General features: G+C 50.4%; 1 long non-coding RNA gene across 1 annotated transcript in view; it reads right to left on the reverse strand.

Annotated features, from left to right (window-relative positions):
- Positions 1 to 377, reverse strand: part of LOC143974479 (uncharacterized) — a 13,808-nt gene extending 13,431 nt beyond the window's left edge. The window contains exon 1 of the long non-coding RNA XR_013272232.1: positions 1 to 377. This exon is cut by the window's left edge and continues 767 nt beyond it. This is a non-coding gene — a long non-coding RNA (uncharacterized LOC143974479).
- Positions 378 to 9,608: the final 9,231 nt, after the last annotated feature.

The raw sequence follows: 9,608 nt of genomic DNA on the forward strand, positions 1-9,608 counted from the left end.
TAATTAAGTTGCCATCTTGTCAACAAAATGTATCAAAACTCCTTTGAAATTTTTCAAAATAGTTGCAAGATTGCCTGGTTTGCCTCTTCCTGATGTCCTTTACAGGTCTCTTGGCATCCATCGGTGACAATCGATCAGAGAACCATGTACTAAGTTAACCACAACTTTTAACAACTAAAAGTTTGTGCAGTCTTGTAAAATGTGTCAAGCTTCCCTGGAAAATTCAGCATTGTCCATGGTATGCTGTCGCAGGTAAAGTGACGCTTCAAATGACTGCTATCAGTCACCAATCCATCCTAAAAGAGGTTAAAACGGCCACATTTGACCATCTTTCAAACCATTCATCTTACTTAAAATTCACCATCGCTTGCTGTAGCTCCAGAGCTGTCTGATAGTTTTCCTTTATGTCACTGTTGTGTAATACGTAGCTGTGTTCATTAACAATACAAGAGGGGGGATCACATAGCATTGTATTGGTTTCAAAAGAAACTGACTCCCTGATGAGCTGGGAGTTGTGCACAGGTGTTATAAAAACCTTTTTGTATACATGTAGCTATAATTATAAGATTATGTTGTGCTTTCCGTCTACAGAGCTGACAGTCCATCTGCCTGCAAGAGTAATGCTTTTATCAAATGCACATTCTGAGCTGCTATTTTTGTTTGAAAGGTACTGTGGATGTATCTTCCATGTTTATATCTGTAGCAAAGTCCTGGACCCCTTGAGGCCTAATGGTAACCTCCAAAGTTAGGCACAGCTGACATCCTTCATTGTAGAGCGGGTTACAAGGCATGGATGGTGCGTGTGATGCAAAATGAACAGGTGGGCGCCAGACACTTTTTGAATGCAAAGAGATTTAATTTATTGTCTCTTAAACAGAACTGTGCGAGAGAGGGTTAGGGCCAGGACACCCTGAAACCCCATACACACTATCAGATTTTCTGCTGATTTTTGTCTTCAGATTTACCAAAACCATGTAGTGCAACGGCCTGCCTGATTGCATACACATTAAAACTCCTAAGGTTTGACCTCATATTATATGTTTTTGGTAAATCTGAAGGAAAAAATCATCAGAAAATCTGATCTAGTGTGTATGGGGCTTTAGATGGATGAAAAGATTGGCAGACTCCAAGACTTGTATAGGTAGACAGCTATGCAGGTGAAGGCCTTCAGCTGGACACCATTTCTGTATATGAGCTATGAGATCCATCAGTGTCCATAATTAGATATGATAGCTTTCAAACACTGACACTAATCTGCATGCAATAAGATTGGTTGTCTCCAGCTTTGCCAACTACTGCAATTACAGAGAACACAGCCACATGATGCAATCTTATACTAATTAAGAGTGACTTTACAACCAAACATACAGGCACTAGAAAGATCACATGACAAGCATTCTAGGAGTTACAAAAAGTTTATCCCCAAAGGAGACGCTTGATGTGTTGGCTCCCCTGTCTCTATGTCCACAGCTCTGTGAACAGCACCACACATTCTGTTACACCTGGCTGGGTGGGGAAATATATATATACAGTGTGACAGGCATCACTTTGGGTGGGGGCTTATGGAACACAGCTTACCTTGGAGAGCTCTGGAAACTTTGTGTCCAGCTCCCTGGTCCTTCCTATGTATAAATCACCCTGGCTCCATTGGGGGCACAGTTTGATCAGGAACCCCAGTCTGATCTGTGCTAGTCGGACTCGCTGTACAGCCAAACTGAAATATTGTATATATGTATATATTGTATGTAGGGATGAACCGCAAACACCCCCTGGTTCGGTTCGCAGCGGAACATGCAAACATGAAAAGGTTTGCTCGAACACCGTTAGAGTCTATGGGACACGAACGTGAAAGCGGTGCAGCGATTCTTGAGCAGGTACCCAGGCTTACCGGATCTCTTAAGGCAGGCCAGAATAGTCTGTGGTCATTTCCGCCGGTCATAAAATGCCAGTGCTCGGCTGGCTGATATTCAAAGGGAATGCAACCTACCCACTAACTGCCACATTTTTGACATGCCCACCAGGTGGAGCTCAACGTTGACAATGTTGCAGTGGCTGCACACACAGCATAGGGCCATCAATGAGTACCTGTGTGAGTTTGGCACCAGGACAGGGTCAAGGGAGCTTGGCTTCTTTTTTCCACGCCAGTGGCTACTGATCAAGCATGTATGCACTGTCCTGTCACCATTTGAGGAGGCCACAAGGATGGCGAGCAACGACAATGCATGCATCAGTGATACTATCCCTCTTGTCTTCCTGTTGGAGCACACGATTCATGGAATAATGCACAGGGCACTTGAGGCAGAACAGCGGGTGTTAGAGGAGGACTTCCTTACCTCTCAAGGCCCCCTTTATCTAGATAGTATTCCTGCAGGCCCACCAAACACACAGGAAGAAGAGGAGGAGGAGAAGGATTGTGTCAGCATGGACGTGGAGGATAATACTCAGCAGCAGTCTTCAAGGGATGGTTTTCAGTCCGAAGAAACCCAAGGAGTTGTGCGTGGTTGGGAGGAGGTTGTTACGGATCATGTGACCCTTAGTGACCCAGGGAACTCAGAATCGAATGCCACTGCAAACTTTGCATGGCGTTCCTGATTCTGCAAAGCCTGTGAAAGGATCCTAGAATTTGTGGTATCAAGGAGAGGGATCATTACTGGCTGGCAACCCTTCTTGATCCATGTTACAAGGATAAGGTTGCAGAACTCAACAGAGGGAGCAGAGGATGAAACATCTTCAGGAGGCCTTGAAGAAAGGTTTGTGCAATGCATTTCCAGACCCTGGGAGGTTACAATTTCCTGGTGCTGGACAACGTGTTGCTGAAGCTTCGTTCAGTCAGAGGAAGAATGATGGAGAAGGTGGCCGGCTGACCGATGCCTGTAGATAATTTTTCAGTCCTCAGCAACAAGGTCTGATCAGTTCAAGCAACCATCGCCAGCGTCTGCATTACATGGTGCAGGAATATCTAGGGGAAAGAGCAGACTTGGAGACCTTTCGAACAGACCATCCACTGGGTTACTGGGTCTTGAGGATGAACTACTGGCCTGTCCTGCATACAGCATTCTTTCTGAACGCACATTCAGTGTTGCTGGAGGGTTTGTAACAGATCATAGAGTGCGCCTGTCTAGAGACTCCGTTCATAGGCTCACATTCTTAAAAATGAATCAGTCTTGGATCAGCAGCTATCATCTGATGCTGATGTAACTGATTGATTTTTCTATGGATGTCGGATTCCTTGAAGACTGCCTATGCTGAGTGACTATCCTATTATTCATCAATCTTGATGATGCTAGCATCCAACAATATTTTTGGTTTAGGGCACCACCACCACCACTGCCTAAGGCCCAGTTTTTCTGTCCCTGTTTAACAAGGGCATGTAATTACAATTTTTCATCCAATATTTCACAACAGGGCCCGTTCCTGCTCCCAGCAAGAGTATCTGTGAGGGGTTACAGTGTGGCACCACCACCAAAGGCCCAATTTTTCTGCCCCTTGCACCAGCAGCAGCGAAAAAGGACAAGTATGCCCCATGGCCACCAGCAGAGGATGCACCATGTCCACAACCCCAACTGACTGTAGACACAGAGGCTGCTTTCCCTCTTTTAGTGTCCTGTGAGCATCTGTCTCTCCTTGGTGGCCTTCCAGACATGATGTATGTTTTGTTTTGAAACACCGCACTACACTGTATTGTGTACACCACCAAAAAAGTAGTAGCAACTGTACTATGGCTGCACTGTATTATGTGCTGTATACACCACCAGAAGTGTAGTAGAAACTGCACTATGGCTGCACTGTATTGTGTAATGTGTACACTACCAGAAGTGTAGTAGAAACAGTATACCATGTAATACACCTGTTTCCCCAGCGGAGCCCCTCCTTACATATGTGTCCCCAGCGGAGCCCCTCCTTACATCTGTGTCCTAAACAGAGCCCCTCCTTACATCTGTGTCCCCAGCGGAGCCCCTGCTTACATCTGTGCCCCCAGCAGCGGAGCCCCTCCTTACATGTGGTGTCCCCATCAGTGCTCCTTACATGTGGTGTCCCCATCAGTCCTCCTTACATGTGCATCCCCATCAGTCTTCCTTACATGTGTGTTCCCAGCGCTCTCCTCCTTACATGTGTGTCCCCAGCGCTGTCCTCCTTACATGTGTATCCCCAGCGGAATCCCTCCTTACATCTGTGTCCCCAGCGGAGCCCCTCCTTACATCTGTGTCCTCAGCGGAGCCCCTCCTTACATCTGTGTCCCCAGCGAAGCCCCTCCTTACATCTGTGTCGCCAGAGGAGCCCCTCCTTACATCAGTGTCCCCAGCGGAGTCCCTCCTTACATCTGTGTCCCCAGCAGCGGAGCCCCTCCTTACATGTGTGTCACCAGCGGAGCCCCTCCTTACATCTGTGTCCTAAGCGGAGCCCCTCCTTACATCTGTGTCCCCAGCGGAGCCCCTGCTTACATCTGTGCCCCCAGCAGCGGAGCCCCTCCTTACATGTGGTGTCCCCATCAGTCCTCCTTACATGTGGTGTCCCCATCAGTCCTCCTTACATGTGGTGTCCCCATCAGTCCTCCTTACATGTGCATCCCCATCAGTCCTCCTTACATGTGCATCCCCATCAGTCCTCCTTACATGTATGTTCCCAGCGCTCTCCTCCTTACTTGTGTGTCCCCAGCGCTATCCTCCTTACAGGTGTATTCCCAGCAGAATCCCTCCTTACATCTGTGTCCCCAGCGGAGCCCCTCCTTACATCTGTGTCACCAGCAGAGCCCTTTCTTACATCTGTGTCGCCTTACGGAGTCCCTCCTTACATCTGTGTCCCCAGCAGCGGAGCCCCTCCTTACATTTGGTGTCCCCATCAGTCCTCCTTACATGTGCTGTCTCCATCAGTCCTCCTTACATGTGCATCCCAATCAGTCCTCCTTACATGTGTGTTCCCAGCGCTCTCCTTCTTACATGTGTGTCCCCAGCGCTGTCCTCCTTACATGTGTATACCCAGTGGAATCCCTCCTTACATCTGTGTCCCCAGCGGAGCCCCTCCTTACATCTGTGTCCTCAGCGGAGCCCCTCCTTACATCTGTGTCCCCAGGGCCGTCTTTAAGGCAGGGCAAAAGGGGCAGCTGCCCTGGGCCCTGTCATTGTTGTGGGGCCCAAAACAGTTGCCTCATACTTGCCAAATATCCAGGTTTAAATTCCCTTGTCCCTTGAAGTTTTATTCCTGTGCTGTGTCCTGATATCTCAGTGTGAAGTGCTGCTACTAATGCTGCCCAGCTCTGTTGTGTGCAGATGACTCACCTGCAGACCCTGTGTTTACATGTAAATAACTGGAATTCGTATGTAAATAGCTGTGACAATACTGAGTAAATAGCTGCGGCTAGCAGCATTGATATGTAAATAAAGGCGGCATTCCTATGTATATCATGCTCCCCTGCTGTGATGAGGTGATGTGCTGTAACCTCTAGCAACTAATCAGTGAGCCGTAATGTATGCTGTAACCTCTAGCAACCAGTCAGTAAACAGTAATGAAATGCTGTAACTGCTGGCAACCAATCGCAATTGCTGCCTGATCTGATACAGAAAACTATTTTTAAGTCTAGCTGCTATTTATTGTATGTCTCAGAGTAGGTGGAGAGGGAAATTGCATGGGGGGGGTCCCCAAGAAAATTTGTGCCCAGGGTCCAATCTATATTAAAGACGGCCCTCTGTGTCCCCAGCGGAGCCCAGAGGATAGATAGGGGGCAGGTGTGCTTGGAGGTAGCCCAGTCCTCCTTAACCACCAGCCGACCGGCTGCAGCAGTTATACTGTGGCAGGTTGGCACGGCTGTGCAAATCACTGTGGCTGTACGTCGCTCCTTTAAAGCGGTTGTATAACCTAATTATTCATTTTTACCTACAGGTAAGCCTATAATAAGGCTTACCCATAGGTAAAATTAATATCTCCTAAGACCCCTTTCACACCAGGGCGTTTTGCAAGTGCTATAGCGTTAGAAAAAGCGCCTGCAATCCGCCCTAAAAAAGCTGCACCATTGTCTGTAGTGTGAAAGCCCGAAGGCTTTCACACTACAGCGGTGCGCTGGCAGGACGTCAGGGAAAAGTCCTGCCAGCAGCTTCTTTGGAACGGTGAAGGAGCAGTGTGTTTACCGCTCCTCCACCGCTGCTCCCCACTGAAATCAATGGGGCAGCGCTATAACCCTTTCTTGGCCTCTAGCGGGGGTAAAAGCGCCCCTCTAGCGGCCGAAATGCGTCACAAATCCGACGGTAAAACGCCACTAAAAATGGCACCGCTTTACCGCCGACTCTATGGGCGGCGTGGTGTGAAAGGGGTCTAAACCTGTACGGTTTAGGAGATATTCGCTTTACATGCAACCGCTGACATCAGCAGTGCATGCAATGTGAATGCCGGGCTGAAGGTGCAGCAGACAATGCCGGACCTTGCTGGGAAGAAAACGATGCATGTTTGGGAGTGACGTGGAAGGCATGACGAGGGGAAAATGTCAGCTCCCTCGGCGTGGACTGGGATTAGATACTGACGCCTCATTCTAGGGTAAGTATTTCATAATGAGCTAGAGCATACTAGCTCATTATGACCACAGAAAAATTAACAAATTAAGAAAATTCCCAGCTCAACTCACTAACCAGTCTGCTTACTAACAGTATGCGTTAAAAACAGGGGCTTAGTTAGAACACATTTAAAGTCCCAAGACAAATAAATTGGCTGCATGGAGACATTCACAGACAGATCTACAAACTTTATTGGCTGTTGGCAACCCTGCTTTGAGTTGTGGTACTGCATAGTAAAATATGAGTTATGCCGCGTACACACGAGCGGACTGTATGGCCTACTTAGTCCGCCGAAACACATTTCAGCGGACAGTCCGCTCGTGTGTGGGCTTCAGCTGACTTTTTCAGCGTGCAGTCCGGCGTACTAAGAATTTCTTTTTTTTCGAAATTCTGTCCGTCGTACTCGCATTTCAGCGGACAATCCGGCCGTGTGTATGCCAGTCCGCCGTACTTTCGAGCGGGTATCCAGGTAGGCGGGGCCCGCGAAGGAGACGTCGCTGGCCCCGCCGCCTGGTATGGACTTAAAGGGGAACCCCAACGCAGAAAAAAATCGGCGTGGGGGTCCCCCCAAGTCCACAACAGACCCTTGTCCGAGCACGCTACCCGGCCGGCCAGGAAAGGGGGGCGAGCGAGCGCCCCCCCTCCTGAGCCGTACCAGGCCGCATGCCCTCAACATGGGGGGGTGCCTTGGGGAAGGGGCGGCCCCCCCACCCCAAAGCACCTTGTTCCCATGTTGATGAGGACAAGGGCCTCTTCCCGACAACCCTGGCCGTTGGTTGTTGGGGGCTGCGGGCGGGGGGCTTATCGGAATCCGGGAGCCCCCTTTAATAAGGGGGCCCCCGGATACCGGCCCCCCACCCTATGTGAATGAGTATGGGGTACAATGTACCCCTACCCATTCACCTGTAAAATAAAAGTACAAAAAAAAAACACAACACACGAGATAAAATACTTTATTGCACAGCTTCGGGGGTCTTCCGTCTTCGGGGGTCTTCTCGCCGGACTCCTCCGCTATCTTCTTGTAGCTCTTTTGCTAGCGGAGGAGTCCGGCTTTCTTCCTCGCCGCCGGCCTCTTCTACCGACTTTGGGGGTCTTGTCCCCCTCTTCGGTTCTTCTGCCGGGCCACCGCGCCTTCTTATAGCTCTTTTACAGGCGGTGGCCCGGTCTTCTGTCGCCGCCGCCGCCGCCGCCGCCGCCTTCCGTTCTTCTTCTTCTTATTATTCTTCTTCTCCTTCTTCTCCAGGAGATGTTGACTCGACGCTCTCTCCGGCCACAATGCCAGGGCCGCGCTGCCTTATATAGGGACAAGGGGCGGTGTCACATGGCTTTATGTCACATGGGTTGGTCACATGGGTTGATGTCACATGGGGACTATGACATCGTAAGGGGGCGGGGTCACCATGTGACACCAACCCATGTGACATAAAGCCATGTGACACCGCCCCTTGTCCCTATATAAGTGGCCGCGCAGCGCGGCCCTGGCATTGTGGCCGGAGAGATCGCCGAGTCAACATCTCCTGGAGAAGAAGGAGAAGAAGAAGAAGAACGGAAGGCGGCGGCGGCGGCGGCGACAGAAGACCGGGCCACCGCCTGTAAAAGAGCTATAAGAAGGAGCGGTGGCCCGGCAGAAGAACCGAAGAGGGGGACAAGACCCCCGAAGTCGGGAGAAGAGGCCCGCGGCGAGGAAGAAAGCCGGACTCCTCCGCTAGCAAAAGAGCTACAAGAAGATAGCGGAGGAGTCCGGCGAGAAGACCCCCGAAGACTGAAGACCCCCGGAGCTGTGCAATAAAGTATTTTATCTCGTGTGTTGTGTTTTTTTTTGTACTTTTATTTTACAGGTGAATGGGTAGGGGTACATTGTACCCCATACTCATTCACATAGGGTGGGGGGCCGGTATCGGGGGCCCCCTTATTAAAGGGGGCTCCCGGATTCCGATAAGCCCCCGCCCGCAGCCCCCGACAACCAACGGCCAGGGTTGTCGGGAAGAGGCCCTTGTCCTCATCAACATGGGGAAAAGGTGCTTTGGGGTGGGGGGGCCGCGCGGCCCCCCCTTCCCCAAGGCACCCCCCCATGTTGAGGGCACGCGGCCTGGTACGGCTCAGGAGGGGGGGGCGCTCGCTCGCCCCCCCTTTCCTGGCCGGCCGGGTAGCGTGCTCGGACAAGGGTCTGTTGTGGACTTGGGGGGGACCCCCACGCCGATTTTTTTCGGCGTTGGGGTTCCCCTTTAAGTCCATACCAGGCGGTGGGGCCAGCGACGTCTCCTTCGCGGGCCCCGCCTACCTGGAGACGCGCTCCTCCGCGTGTGTGGGCGAGTCCGTTCATTTCAAAAGTAGGGCGGATAGTACGGTGGACTTAGTACGCCATATTAGTCCGCTCAAAAAGTGCCATGTGTGGGCAAGTGGCCCGTTCGGAAATTCCGACGGACAGTCTGGCATACTTTTCCGCCAGACTAAGTACGTCATACAGTTTGACCGTGTGTACGCGGCATAACTGCAACACAGGTCTGAATATATTATATCATGACTGCATAGTAAAAGTGCTTAAAGCGGAGTCCCACCCAAAAGTGGAACTTCTGCTCGTAGTACTTCCACATTTGACACCCTTCGGGGGGATGTCGTTCACAGGTATCTTGTCCTTATTTCCCGGAGCCTCAGCCGTGGGTATTTGCGTCATTGCTGGGGCTCCCTCCTCCTTCTTCCCCGGCCGCTGGGCCAGTAGGAGAGAGGAGTGGAGTCTTGCTCATGCGCAGTAGGGTTCCCAGTATGAAGCCGTAAGGCTTCACTGCACTGCAGGGTTCTTTTACTCTCAATGGAGGCGGTATGCACCCGGCAGCTGATGGAAACATCAGCTGTGGTGCCGACATTGCTGGACTCCAGGACAGATATTAAAATTTTCATTAAAATCCAATTTTATTTTTTATTTATTTTTTGCTTTTAAGTATTGCAGCAGTGGGCGGACCTCTGCTTTAAAGTGTATCCAAATTGAAATATTATTTTGTATATACAGCGCCTTGCAAAAGTATTCACCCCCTTGCCATTTTTCATGTTTTGTTACATTACAGCCTT

Source organism: Lithobates pipiens, unplaced genomic scaffold (assembly GCF_037356315.1).
Source record: "Lithobates pipiens isolate NorthernLeopardFrog02 unplaced genomic scaffold, aLitPip1_a1.2 Scaffold_1, whole genome shotgun sequence".
Taxonomy (NCBI): domain Eukaryota; kingdom Metazoa; phylum Chordata; class Amphibia; order Anura; family Ranidae; genus Lithobates; species Lithobates pipiens.